Below are 14,966 nucleotides of genomic sequence, written 5' to 3'. Positions count from 1 at the left end.
TTAAATTTCATTCCAGGGCTTCCCCGGTGGCGCAGTGGTTGAGAGTCCGCCTGCCGATGCAGGGGATGCGGGTTCGTGCCCCGGTCCGGGAGGATCCCGCATGCCGCGGAGCGGCTGGGCCCGTGAGCCATGGCCGCTGAGCCTGCGCGTCCTGAGCCTGTGCTCCGCAACAGGAGAGGCCACCACAGTGAGAGGCCCCTGTAACGCAAAGAAAAAAAAAAAAATTTCATTCCAAAAATGAAAAATCAAGTTATGGTCCCAAACTTTGCTTTATCTACTATACTTGTCAAGGTTTTTAGTTGAAAGCAACAGAAACTAACCCTGGAGGATTGGAACAGAAAGGGAATTTCCTGAATTCTTAATTGTGCTAGCTTATAGAATGAGCTAGAGCCTTTAAAATACCAGCTCAGAAAACCAGAAGAGACAGTGAAAGGCTACAGAGCTAGAATCGGAGTCTAAAGTCATGCCACATAACTGTCTGGGGAGGACACTATTGCATAACTGTCTAGGGAGGACACTATTGCATAACTGTCTAGGGAGGACACTATTGCATAACTGTCTAGGGAGGACACCATTGCATAACTGTCTAGGGAGGACACTATTGCATAACTGTCTAGGGAGGACACTATTGCATAACTGTCTAGGGAGGACACCATTGCATAACTGTCTAGGGAGGACACTATTGCATAACTGTCTAGGGAGGACACTATTGCATAACTGTCTAGGGAGGACACCGTTGCATAACTGTCTAGGGAGGACACCATTGCATAACTGTCTAGGGAGGACACTATTGCATAACTGTCTAGGGAGGACACCGTTGCATAACTGTCTAGGGAGGACACCATTGCATAACTGTCTAGGGAGGACACCATTGCATAACTGTCTAGGGAGGACACCATTGCATAACTGTCTAGGGAGGACACCATTGCATAACTGTCTAGGGAGGACACCATTGCATAACTGTCTAGGGAGGACACCATTGCATAACTGTCTAGGGAGGACACTATTGCATAACTGTCTAGGGAGGACACTATTGCATAACTGTCTAGGGAGGACACCGTTGCATAACTGTCTAGGGAGGACACCATTGCATAACTGTCTAGGGAGGACACTATTGCATAACTGTCTAGGGAGGACACCATTGCATAACTGTCTAGGGAGGACACTATTGCATAACTGTCTAGGGAGGACACTATTGCATAACTGTCTAGGGAGGACACTATTGCATAACTGTCTAGGGAGGACACCGTTGCATAACTGTCTAGGGAGGACACCATTGCATAACTGTCTAGGGAGGACACAATTGCATAACTGTCTAGGGAGGACACCATTGCATAACTGTCTAGGGAGGACACTATTGCATAACTGTCTAAGGAGGACACTATTGGTACCATTTCTCAGCGTTAGATGCTTCAGCGTGTACGTCTCTGGCTCTGAAATATCCCAACTCACTGTGAATTGCCAATATCCAAAGGGGCCTTTGCTACTCTTGTCTCCTTGCTTCTTTGGTTCTCAAATTGATGCTTAAGATTGGCTGAGCTGAGGTCATGTGCTTATGTCCTCACTTTCTTCATCGATAAATTAAGATAAGTTGTATATCACCCACAGAACTTTTAAAATTACTTGCAGGAGAGCCTGGGAGAATGCATATTTCTCCTTTCAGGAGTCTATGGCTTTCCCAAATTCTAAGACTCATTGGTTAGAAATCTCCAAACATAAGGAGGTGCAGCCCCACTTGAAAAAGCAAAACAAAGCAACAGCGATAGCACCAAATGTCCCATTACAGTCATATGATCATGTCGAAATTTCTAAATTAAATTTGACTAAATTACATCTAACTCAGTATTCTAGATTTGAACATATACCCAAAGGATGGCCTGTTTAAAAAGTTTAGAAACATGCCTCAACAATATATTGCCATATATAATAGTATTATATATGGAAATTTTATGATGTGGTAATAGAATGCATTATATTCACGTATAATACTAATATAATAATTTATATACTTATATATATAAAGTATATACAGTTGACCCACAAACAACACAAGTTTGAACTGCACAAGTCCACTTATACGCAGATTTATTTCAGTAATAAATCCTACAGTACTATACAATCCGAGGTTGGTTGAATCTTCAGATGTGGAACCTCAGATCACGAGGGCTGACTCTAAGTTATACACAGATTTTCCACTGCACAGAGAGTCGGTGCCCCTAACCCCTTCATTGTTCAAAGGTAAACTGTACGTACTTTTTATTTTTTTTTTAAAGAACATGGCTACGTACTTTTAGCATTGCCAGGCTCACACTATGTTCACTTTAAACAAAGCCATTACGGTTTTATAAGCTTTGATCTTTTCCCTCTTTGCTGCCTCTGTATATTAAGATAAACAGTCATAATCTTCTATTTGACCTCATAATGAATGCGGCTACTTATTTTGTCTCCCTTGACCCTACTGAATTGTAGGATTTTAATATCTTTAAGATAAAATAACCAGAATAGCATTTCCAGTAGGTAAGTCAACTGGCAAATTGCATTTGGAGCATCGTATTTTGTAATCACTCTATCTGCTTTGAATGGATGCCACCACTCTCTCTGCCACTGCTTCCACCACCATCTGCTTCTCTCATACGAAATGTGTTGTCAGTAATTGACACTTCTGGAATTTCAACTACCCTCGATTCTTCTTTGTTGCTTCCTTGCTTCACTTGCACTTCTGTCCTATATTATTTCAAGTTTCCCTTTCTAGTATCAGATAATCCCTTGTTCCACTTCTGTTTCCTGGGGTCTCTCATGCCAATGTCATAGTTTGGGTCACTCCCACCATCATTTTTGCCAAACATCATACTAATAGATTTTGTCAGAGAAAACCATTAAAACGCATTGTTACCCAATTTTACTGGACAGACCCTATTTTCACTGGGCATATTCTTCTCTTACTGACTCACGGCCAATTGTTTTATATAAAAATGTTTATAAAACTTAATTTATATGTAAGAAGCTTTTAGAGCTTTTGTTGTTTCCTTTACATTGGAATCTCCCAAAGTGAAACCACATTCTCACTCACTGGTTCTCCCTTCTGACTCTTCAGAGGAGAATGAATTCATTAGGGATGTCCGAAGGTCCTAAAAAGGACACCATCTTTAAGTCAAAGGCATCTGGAGTGAATATTTCCTCTACCTTGTTATTTCTGTGATCACAGGCAAATCTGTTCTCTTTTCTATGTCTAACTTTCTCTATCAGTAAATTAAAATAATTACATCTAACTCATACAACTATCATAATTGCTTCTCAGGGAATCTCTCTGGCTTTAATTCATTCCTTTATACTTTAAATGTGGGTGAACATTGAAACTTTCCTATTTTCCCCTTATATTTTCTTTTAGAGTTCTGTCTTCAAGTCTCTTTAATTGGCTTCTCAAATATGATTTCATAGATGACTCTTGATCCCAGAGGTTATCCCTTGACTCATTCCTGGTCTTCTGTTCTCTATTTAATGGAGCCGTACCCTGCTCTGTCAACACCCCCCAGGATGGCACAAGAAATGAATTTTTATCAAAACAGTTAATCAGGCAGGCCTTACAAATCATCATTTCAATATTTTCTTGGAAAATGTAAGTCCTGATCTGCCTGTGAGGTTAGAACAAAAGCTGAATTGCTTTGATACAAAAACCTGAGATTACACTTTTCTAGTACTTTTTTTTGTTTTTCCGCTGAGAGACTAGGGTTGAAAAAGAGAAGAAATGGAATGGAAATGAGGATAAGTGGCAGGAGAGAAAGGAGAGTTTACAAGTCAGAACAAAAGGATTATTTTAAACACAAGTTTTAAAAATATAATTTAATTTTAAGTTGCGTACATAGTAATAGACATTTGTACATCTCCCTAAGCCTGCATTTGCCTTGTTTGTGTGGGATTTTGTGAAAGTTCAGGAAAAGAGCTGGTTTCTATTTCCAGCTCAACATCTGAAGAACAATGACAGCCTGTGGACAAAAGTTCTGGGGCTGAACTGAGAAGTTTGTGGCAGAGGTGAATGTAAGAGTAAAACCCCTGGGAAATTCGTAAAAAAAATCTGGGGGACTTCAGTAACCTTGCAACAAAGAGTGGGGTAGGAATTCGAGCCATTATTATTAAGGTCTTAAGGATCACGTTAAGGTGATTCCTACTTATACTTCCAACTACTTACTGCATATTTATAAGTATATACCTTACTCTTAGCTCAAATACAGTATTTCTAAAAGTAAAATCATATTTCCTAAATAATGTCCAAAATCGAATGTCTATTACTCTTACAGGTACCAAAATAATGGCATCAACTTTCCCCCCTTTTCATGCTGTTTGTTACTAAGCTTCATTTATTATGAAGTCTGTTCGATAGTAGTTACCATCAGAAAATCTACTGTCTGTTGTTTGGCAGTATTTCTCATCAAAATAACTGCCTAAGTAATGTTTCCTTGCTTGTTTGCTTACTTTTTTAAAAAGTAGCAATAGGAATCTTGACATTGTACACACTGGGAAAAACTACATGCACTGCAAAAGAAGAAATAATTTTTTCTTTCTGTATCTTGAAAAGCATACAAAGCTATCACTTTTCTTGTTAGGATTTCTTGGAAGTTTCTGGGGGACCCAGAGCACTGTTAATAGAACTTATTCAAAAATTCCAGGTAAGGGAAGACTCAAAAGAAGTGGAAGGGGCAGGAATTTAATAGAGGGTTAGCAAGAGTGGTCAGCTGGGGTTCAGATAGTTTCCAAAAAAGCTGGTCAAAAATGGTGTGTGGAAAAGGTACAAATTGTTTTTGTGGTTAGTAGCCATTTCATGGGCAGTCTGGGTTGATCAAGATGGGTAGGGGGCTTCCCTGGTGGCACAGTGGTTGAGAGTCCGCCTGCCGATGCAGGGGACATGGGTTCGTACCCCGGCCCAGGAAGATCCCACATGCCGCGGAGAGGCTGGGCCCGTGACCCATGGCCGCTGAGCCTGCGCGTCCGGAGCCTGTGGTCCACAACGGGAGAGGCCACAACAGTGAGAGGCCCGCATACCGCAAAAAAAAAAAAAAAAGATGGGTAGGGAAAAAGTTAATGGTTAAGGTCCTACAGAAGGGGATGAAATAGGACACCTGAGGGACAGAGTCTGGGAACACTCACTGTGGAAAGTGCTCACCCCCCTGGGTCTCTCACCCTTCCCAAGCAGCACAATAAAATACAGCAGCAACACACACACATTGAGAGTTTTTCTAACAACTGACGCAGCAGAATATTTTAAAATTCTCCCTGCAGGCTTTCAGAGGTTTTTGTTCATTGATTAGTGCACGTTTATGTTTTCCTGTCCATAGAATCATTGCTTCTCAATGCCATTCAAACATAAAATCCATGCAAAAACTTGTAAGAAAAATATGCCCAGGTAAATGATGGGACTTAGTTTCAAAGTGAAACCTAATATTTATTTTATTTGGAAGAGGGTGGAGTTAGCCTCCCTCAGATTATCTTTGAGCAGAAGAATTCTGAGCTGCTGAATTTCTGTTTTCCAGAAACTATTTACTAGCTTTAAGTTTTACAAATTATGGTATGCAAGGTATCAGGATTTTGAGATTCTGTGCTGCGGAGAAAAAGAAGCAGAGAGCCTAGAAGTGTTTGCCATCTACTGCGAGTAGAAGTGATGGGGTAGCTGGCTTGGGGAAGGAAATTCTGAAAATGACCACATATAGGTAAACAGGAAGTTTAGGAATTTTATCTGCATGACTATGATGTGCCCACTTGCTTTCATCCTTTCATAAAACCTTAGTAAATTCTACACTATTTACCACAATTGAACTTGTATGCGGGTTGGCATGGGGAGTTGAGAGACAAAATGACTTAAATTAGAACAGCACAGCCGAGGGGACCAAATCCAACTCAATCACAGATATAAAATTTGGGGAAAACTTGTCAGATTAAACACTGTGATGCTTAGTGAAAAAAATGATGTTGTTAGTGACTTATTGACTATTAATAATGTCAAGAACTTAGTATCTTTAAAATAATGAAGAAACATGTTTTGTTTTGTTTTTTAATTTTGCCATACACCTATGATAATGACGGCATGGTTTATACAATAGAACTTTATCAGAAATTAGGCAATTAAGGAACTATCACTCGAAGGAGAGTAGCAATTATCAACAAAATGTTCCAGCTCTGATGCCTTTATGTTTGTACATCAGGAGACTATGTGACTGTAGGACTAGATTTTTTTTTTTTTTAGGACTACATTTTAAGAGAAATAGTTTAGAGAGTTTATTCCTCTCAAAACATTCTGACCCTTGAAATACAGTAGTAATAAGTTACACTTGGTCAAAGACTATAAGGGTACATAATCTTTTTTCATAAAGAAAAATAATAGTAAATTTAAAAATCTCAAAAGCATCAACACTTTAACCATTTTAATTGTCTTGGTTTTACTTTCAACGCTGTACATACGGTATGCATAAATATCTGGAAAATTGAATAAAGTAGAAAATAAACACTGTTATGTTTGCTAGAAAGTATGATTACCCTTTAGTTATTTTAATTTAACAAAAAGTAAATTTGTTTTTACATATTTTCTTTCAGTTTCAAAAATATATATTAATTTGAATAATTCAAATTATTCAGAATTTAGGCATATAATGAACTAGATTTACAAGGAAGTAATTTTTGTATATATCCACATTATATTTGTTTATATCCTAATTTCTCAATAAATAGTTAATAAGTGAATGAAATACTAGCTGGATAATCAAAGCAACTTAATTTGTACAAAAAGTAAACTTAGCAAACTGTTGGAGTATTTGCTCATTTCCTCTTGTTGACAACCGTTATGGCCCGACAGCATAATCAGTGCTTCTCAAAGTGAGGTCCCTGAACCAGCAACATTAACACCACCTAAACATTTGTTAGGAATCTGTGTGTTAACACCGCCTTCCACTGATGATGATGTGGACCAAAGTTTCAAAACCACTGGTCTAGGCTGCAGTGAGGGTCCCCTGCTTCCACATTTACTACCTCATAGAACAGAACACCATCCAAAAGGACACCTTGAACAATCAAATTCTCTCCCTCTAGAAGTTAAGCTAAGAAACCTAAACACTGGAAATTTCGTAACAGGTGATAGTTTTTGAAGTTGTTAAGTCGATACACTTAGGTATAACTTGAACTGACATTTTGGGGCCTTGTGAACAACATCAGGTGTTGGTTTATTGACAAAAGTAGGAAAATAGAGCAGATATATAAAGAGATGAGAGAAGAGACACAGAGATGGTTAAGTAGCCACCCTTGTTTCTATATTTTTCTTATACTTGGTTCTGGCCCCACGTCATTTCTGGCTGCATTTTTTGTTCGTGGGTTTGGTGTGCTGTTTCTGTATAAATGATCTATCCCACTCTCCCCTTTATTTCCATGAGCTTAGTTCCCTTTCTCTTTCCTGCAACAAAATAATTCTAATACAAATGTGTGCCTAATAGTAGTCGGTTAGTTGTTTAAATAAAGGAAAATAAGAGTGAGCAACTGCTGAGTACGGCTAAATGGATTTGCAATTAGTTGGTGGATGCAGTTATTTAAATGAACCTTTGCAAACACAAGTAAAATGCTAAAAGCAAACCAAGTGAAGATATATACTTCGGAGCATTGTGGACAAGTGTTTTCTAATTAGCTATTAAACTATCCTACGGACACACATTTCTAGAATACACTCTGGTTGTTCTAGTTTAAATGAATCCCGTGATGCCTTGGATATTTCTCGATGTAGCAGGGTAAAAAAAATCCTCAAAGCTGGGCTTGCCTGGTGGCGCAGTGGTTGAGAGTCCGCCTGCCGATGCAGGGGACGCGGGTTCGTGCGCCGGTCCGGGAAGATCTCACATGCCGCGGAGCGGCTGGGCCCGTGAGCCATGGCCGCTGAGCTTGCGCGGCCGGAGCCTGTGCTCCGCGGCGGGAGAGGCCACAACAGTGAGAGGCCCGCGTACCGCAAAAAAAAAACCAAACCAAAACAAACAAACAAAAAAAACAACAGAAAACCCTCAAAGCTTTAGCTTGCTGCTTATTTCTTATTTGATTTTAGACATTTTATTTACCCCTTCAGAACTTTCAGGTTTTTCTCCACTTCATACTGAAGAAAATATCTATTGCAACACTGTGGTAAGGCACTGGTTTTATATGAAAAAGAAATGATCTTATCTTAAGATATCTCTTACCTTAAGAGGTTTTCTTACAATATTTCTATCTAAAATTTTCTTTAATTGGCATTTTATTGATACTAAGACACAGGCAGCAATTTTAGTGATTTCTGTGTTTGAATCATTATTATTCTAAAAAGTATTATTCTTTGGTATATTTAGTATTCATTACTTTTCTTTAGTATCTTGACTAGAAATGTTTTTTTTCATAGAAAGCCAAAATATTACATACATTTTTTCACATATCAATAACTACAATATAAGTATATTTTAAATTTTTTTTCTAATTTTTAGGAATTCCATGGACAAGACCTTACCTAGATTTCATGGCTATGATCATGAAATAAAACGCTCGAACTGCATTACATTTTATCGTGCATTCAACCAGTGTGTTTAGTTATAATAGAACTGACTGTAGAACACTTTTAATGAAATAGGAACTTACCTATTCAATTATCAGAACTTAGAATGCAATGCTGATCTGCTGAAGGTACAAGAAGAAAAAGGCCAGAAAGACCTACGACCCTAACAAGCTTCCAGAAGGGTCTGCCCCAACACACTTGAAGCACGAGTGAATTCCTTCCTTACTGGCTATTTCAAAACACCTCTGCTGCTGAATGATGTTCAATAAAATGAACTAATTTTTCTCTTTTCATCCCTGATTGACACTGTTAGGAATGACCTCTTCTTTTGCAACAAGATTTATACACAGCCTAAATTAGAGAAGAAAAGAGAAAATAACAAATTCCTCTGAAGTGGGTTCTTTCTTCTTATTTTCACTTTTATTCCTCTACCCAAGCTTCACTCTGTCAAATCTAGGATCTTGCCCCCACAGTGGACCACCCCAAGGAAAACATCTGGAACCTTGCTCTTACACTTTCCGGCCACATCGTGCCACCTGTGCCCTAGCGGATACCCACGGTCAGTCACACAGGCGCCTTGTTGCCACTTCCCATCATACCACCTCTAAATGAAGCCGGCACAGTAAGCTAGGATTACTCACTGCCCAGGTCTGCATTCATGAAAACTGCTTTAAGTCGTTCTTCACAAACGTCCCACATGCCTTTTTTCTTAACTCTTTGCATGTTCTTTCTACCTGTCTGTTGCTGCCAGCATCTTCTTATGCTAATCAGGATCCCAGGTCACATATGTTACTAAGGAAAGCCACAGAAATGTATGTCTTGGTTCACTATTTGCCTAACGTCAAATCAGCCTCTCTACTGCTTATCATTATTGATAATTCATATTACAGAATACTAATCTATATTCCTCAACTTCACTATGAAAAACTTAAATTTGGCCTATTTATTAGTTTCCTATACTTATGGCTACAGTCAAAGTAGGCTACAAGCCAAATAACTGAAATTAAGTTTCTGATCACCCCTTTCCCTCTTCACAAATACTTTCTGGATCCTTATTTTTAAGACTTCATTCATCTTGCATGCACCCTAGTTTTCTAATTATTTTCTTAAGTTACTACTACATCAAATTAAACTCCAGACTAAGTGTACAATATATTATTTCTTTAAATTTGGCAGGTACTTCCCTGGTTTTTCTCCTTTTGTCCTAAAATGCCTGCCTTGACTATCTATTGCTAACTAATAAAGCATTACTCACCTGAACCTATCTGAAAGGACATCTCTTTTGGAAATCATAAGGCCAAATCTAAATGACTTCTCCTCTTGCTTCGTTCCTTCCTGCCATTATTTTCATTCTTTATCATTTTTACCTTGTGTAGGACCTGTATATAAGGGACAGTGGTGAAAGGAAAGCAATGTTTATTAAGAACTTATGTGTCAAGGGATATTCTGAACATCCTTCATTAAAATGCACTATCGTATTCTCTCTTATCCTCCTATCCTATAACATTAGATGTATTATCTTTACAACAAAAGGAACCAGGCTCCTTGGAGAAATGCCTAATTCTATGGTTGGGCAGGGTTAACACTAGAGGAGCCTAGAACATCGTGTAACCCCAGAAAGTAAGGAAGTGATGCCACCTCCCCCCACCCCTGCCAGAAAAAAAGGACGGGAACATATCAAAAAGACACCAAGCACACAGGAACCAATTAAAAAGAGCCCCGAGTGGCCAAAGCTGGAACAATGTGAATAAATAATTAAATCAATAGTGTTAGCACTGGATTATAACCCAAAGAAGAAAGTAAATATCCATGAACTAATAGAATGATTGAATTAATTATGGAGTAAAAGGACAAATCTTCCTTAATGAAGAATTCCAAATAATAAATGTAGAAAGAATGGAAGAAATTGAAGATTACCAATAGATATATTAGATTAATAGATTAGCAATAGAAATATCAATTATCAATTATATTATCAATATAATCAATAGAAATAGAAATCAATAGAAATATCAATTATCAATATAATTATCAATTATATTATCAATATAATAATAATTGCTGTAGGCAAGATCCACTGATGCATGATAAAATTAATGAGCAGAACTTTAAGGAGAAGCAAGATATTTACATAGCCTCAAAGCTCCTCCTCCAAGTATTTATTAATTATTCCCATAATTTTCCACAAATTCTTTGATACTCCTCCCTTGTGGAGGTGAAGCATAATTCCATTCAGTGCAGTGTAGGGTGGACTTCATGATTTCCTGCTCACAAATACAGTACAGAAAAGGAAACAGTAAGTTTACACAGGAGAAACCTGGCAGACGCCACCAGAACCCAGTGATCAAGGTCACCTCACCAACAACAATTCACCTTGATGTTATATAACCCCAGGTATGATGCAAAAAACCCACAACCCCAGTCTAATCATGAGCAATATCCTTCAGATCCAAATTGAAGGATGTTATACAAAAGTACTCTTCAGAAACCATGAAATACAATGAAAAACAGGACTGTCACAAACTGGAGAAGTTTAAGATATGATATTTCAATGAAATGTGGATCCTAGAAAATCAATAACAAAAAGATATGTGTAGAAAACTGGTGAAATCCAAATAAAGTCTATGGTTTAGTTAACAGTAGTATACCTTTGTAAATTTCTCAATTTTGATAAATATTCCATGGTTATGCCCAATGCTAACATTAGGGGAAGCTGGATGAAGGGTATTTAAGAACTCTTCATACTATCTTTGCAACTCTTCTGTGAATCTAAAAGCACTTCAAAATAAATATGTTAAAAAATCTTCCACTCTATCTTACAAAGAGGAATCCATTTCTGAAAGCCTACTTCCATGTGTGTAGCTATTAGGGAGCACATCAGACTGAAGGGTTTCTTTCTAAAATGACCCACCTTCCTTGGAATGCCAGGATTTTTTTCTTGTTACACTTGAATTCTGTCTTGTGACAAAGCACTGCCGTGAAGAGGTGAGTAGATACTATTAACTGCTAAAAATATTTCAATGATTTGTTTTAAGTTTGTAGATTATACACAAAATATTCAGTCTCTTCCTAAATCTTTGGGGGAAAAATGTAGGTTTAGTTCCCTGAATTACTCACTTTGGCTGCACAGTTTGGTAATGCTCAGCAGACAACTGTTTACCTTCTCATATTTCTTTTCAATTTAGACACAGAATTTCAGATACACTGCTTAGGTTCTGTTGCTAATGTGATCCTTGCAGATACTATTAGATTCTGTCCCCTCCATCACTAATAGAGTACTACTTGGAATTATAGATTTTTCTTTAAAATAACACCTGCTACTTCACAAAACTAACAAAGTAAAAATCACAGGACTCTTTATCTCAGTACAATGAAGTATGCATTTATGCATTTGTGATGCCTGATTTTTATCCTGAAAGATTTCTAGAAGAGTTTGTTAATAGATGACACGTGTGACCCTCTCCTCTGTGACAAGAGCCACTAGAGGTTTTAGAGTTTGATTGCTTAATTTTAAGAGCTAAATAAATTTATGTATTTATGTATTTATTATTTTAGTTTATTTTTGTTCACTCATTTTCTTTTTTGATTGAAGTACAGTTGATTTTTATTTATTACTTTAAAAAGATAGAATGTGTATGCAATCTTTCAATGCCTCTAGAAGAAATGGCATATATATGAAGAAGGTAAAATATTATATTTACACAAATTGATATATGTAGAAAGTGGAATATTATATTTCAGATTTGTTAGGTTTTCATTTTTTTTAAAGATTCTGGTAAAACTATTTCTTAAATTCTAATTTTTATGATCAGCACCGTCAATATTAGCTATTGTATCTGATCATCTCAGATGACGGCATCTAACATATCCACGTCTCTTTTAAAGGTAAATATCAAACATATACAGCAAAAACTCAGTTTGGCTATTGGAATTCTCGTTCAATTATTTTAGCAATTCTTAGAACATGCACTGGAATATCAAATAAAATAGGAATAAATAAGATCCGTAAGGTGTTCACACGTGGTGACGAGTGGAAGACAGATGACCCAAGGACAAGGCTAACATGCAAAGACAACCCCAGCTCCCTGTGTAAGTGATCATGATAGTGGGTCCAGGGGAGAAGTTACCTGTGCCTGGTGAATGCCTTCCTAGTACAGGTGACTTAAGGACCATCTCTTAAAGAGGAATTGAATTCATCAGGTTGGGGAAAAAGTAGTGTGGCTAGAAAAGACAATCCAAGCAGAGAAGCTCATGAATGCAATTTCATAGACGCATGGGACAGAATGGGAGAATGAGGCAAAGTTAAGCACATATCTGAGTCTGTACTTCAATATATGTATCCTAGAGAGGAAGGCAAGAGATGAGCCCAGAAAGATAGGGTGGGACAAAATCGTGAGAACACAGTATTACACATTTTTAGAGTATTGTGGTGATTAAAAGAAAGGACCTTGGGACTTCCTTGGTGGTGCAGTGGTTAAGAGTCCACCTGCCAATGCAGGGGACACTGGTTCGAGCCCTGGTCTGGGAAGATCCCACATGCCGCGGAGCAAGTAAGCCCGTGCACCACAACTACTGAGCCTGCGCTCTAGAGCCTGCGAGCCACAACGACTGAGCCCGCGAGCCACAACTACTGAAGCCCGTGCGCCTAGAACCCGTGCTCCACATCAAGAGAAGCCACCGCAATGAGAAGCCCACGCCCCCCAACAAAGAGTAGCCCCCGCTCGCCGCAACTAGAGAAAGCCCACACGCAGCAAAGAAGACCCCATGCAGCCAAATAAATAAATATTTTTTTTCTAAAAAGGACCTTATTAACTATTTGAATTGGGTAAGGTTATTTTTCTCATATTTGTTGTGAGGAATAAGAACTACATATAAAGCTTCTAGTGGAAAGTGCAGCATTTTATACGCCAACAGGAAATGGCAAGAGTTGTTCTTGCTATTAGTGTTGTTGCTGTCATTATCTTCATGACCATGTAGCAGTAAGACACTATGGGCAAATTTTAAGTAGGAAATTAACATGATCATATCTGTGGTTTAAATAGGTATGTTTTTATCCCATTGACTCTGCTACTGGCTATTAAATGTTTTATTTTTCTTTCTTTTTAAAAAGCTAGGGCCATGGAAAGCACAAACTTTCATCAGCCTCATTCTGCATTTGGAAAAGGGAGACTATTGGGGGAAAGTGTTCTCTTTTCTGGTCTTGAACAGGATCTTCTCTACAATCTTGCTTTCGGACTCCTCCTTATTGCTCTGCGCCTGACATACACTAAGCTTTCAGGTCCCATCATCTCTGCTGTCTCTGTTTTCTCTGCATTTTTTTCTACGCTCTCTAGTCCTACCGCAGCTATTTTCCCAAAACAAAATAGGGAGTGGTTCGAAAGAGGCAGTCAGGCTAAAAGTCTGTTCTTTAGACTTTGGGCAAAGGACGAGGGTCTGAAGTTGGGGTTCAGGCAGTGAGGACAGAAAAGCTACGGGAAAATGAGATACATTTTAAAAGTAAAATCTAAATGAATGAATTAATAAAATTATTTTCTTCCCTTGGGGTGACAGTGTGGTCATATATGGAGGCAGGGGTTACAGAAAATAAAGAGCGACCTTTTAGTGAGGCTGGGGCTATCTGCCCAATAAAAATCCTCATTGGAGGGCTTCCCTGGTGGTGCAGTGGTTGAGAGTCCGCCTGCCGATGCATGGGACGCGGGTTCGTGCCCCGGTCCGGGAAGATCCCACGTGCCGCGGAGCGGCTGGGCCCGTGAGCCATGGCCGCTGAGCCTGCGCGTCCGGAGCCTGTGCTCCGCAACGGGAGAGGCCGCAACAGTGAGAAGCCCGCGTACCGCAAAAACAAAAACAACGACAAAAAACCCAAATCCTCCTTGGAAAGTTTGTGAAGCGCCACAGCTGGACTGCGATTCAGAGTTGGTGATTTGGATTTGGTGTGCATGACAGACGGGATTACTGTTCCCAACTCTTTGCTCAGCCCCTGCAATAGGATTATATGGAATCAGCTACGATCATGTGAGAATTCCTGTTTCTTCGGCAGGATGAGTCTGGTCCTCCCTGACCTTTGCTTGGTCGTTGACATGCTTTGGCCAATGGACATGAGCAGCCATGGCATTTTTTATGATTAAGGGGAAGGTGTGAATGTGATTGTCTGCCTCAGTCCCTTGCTCTCTCTCTCCTGTTCTGTCCTCCACCCTGAGAACGGCATGACCCAGCTGGTGGCTGTGTTTTTCACTCTGGGGTCTGGAATTGGATGCCAAGTGAAACTGAGTCCTGCAGAGCCCAACTGGACCCAGCCAATCTGAACCCACCCTGCTGTCGTCACGTGAGCAAGAAACAAACGTTCTCTTCAGCAGCCTCTGAGATTTGGGGGTTGGATGTTATTACAAGAAAAGAGCCGACTGACACAGAATGCCTGCACCCCACT

This window comes from Stenella coeruleoalba, assembly GCF_951394435.1.
Source record: "Stenella coeruleoalba genome assembly, chromosome: 9".
NCBI classification, from domain to species: Eukaryota; Metazoa; Chordata; class Mammalia; order Artiodactyla; family Delphinidae; genus Stenella; species Stenella coeruleoalba.
This window is presented reverse-complemented; position numbering follows the sequence as displayed.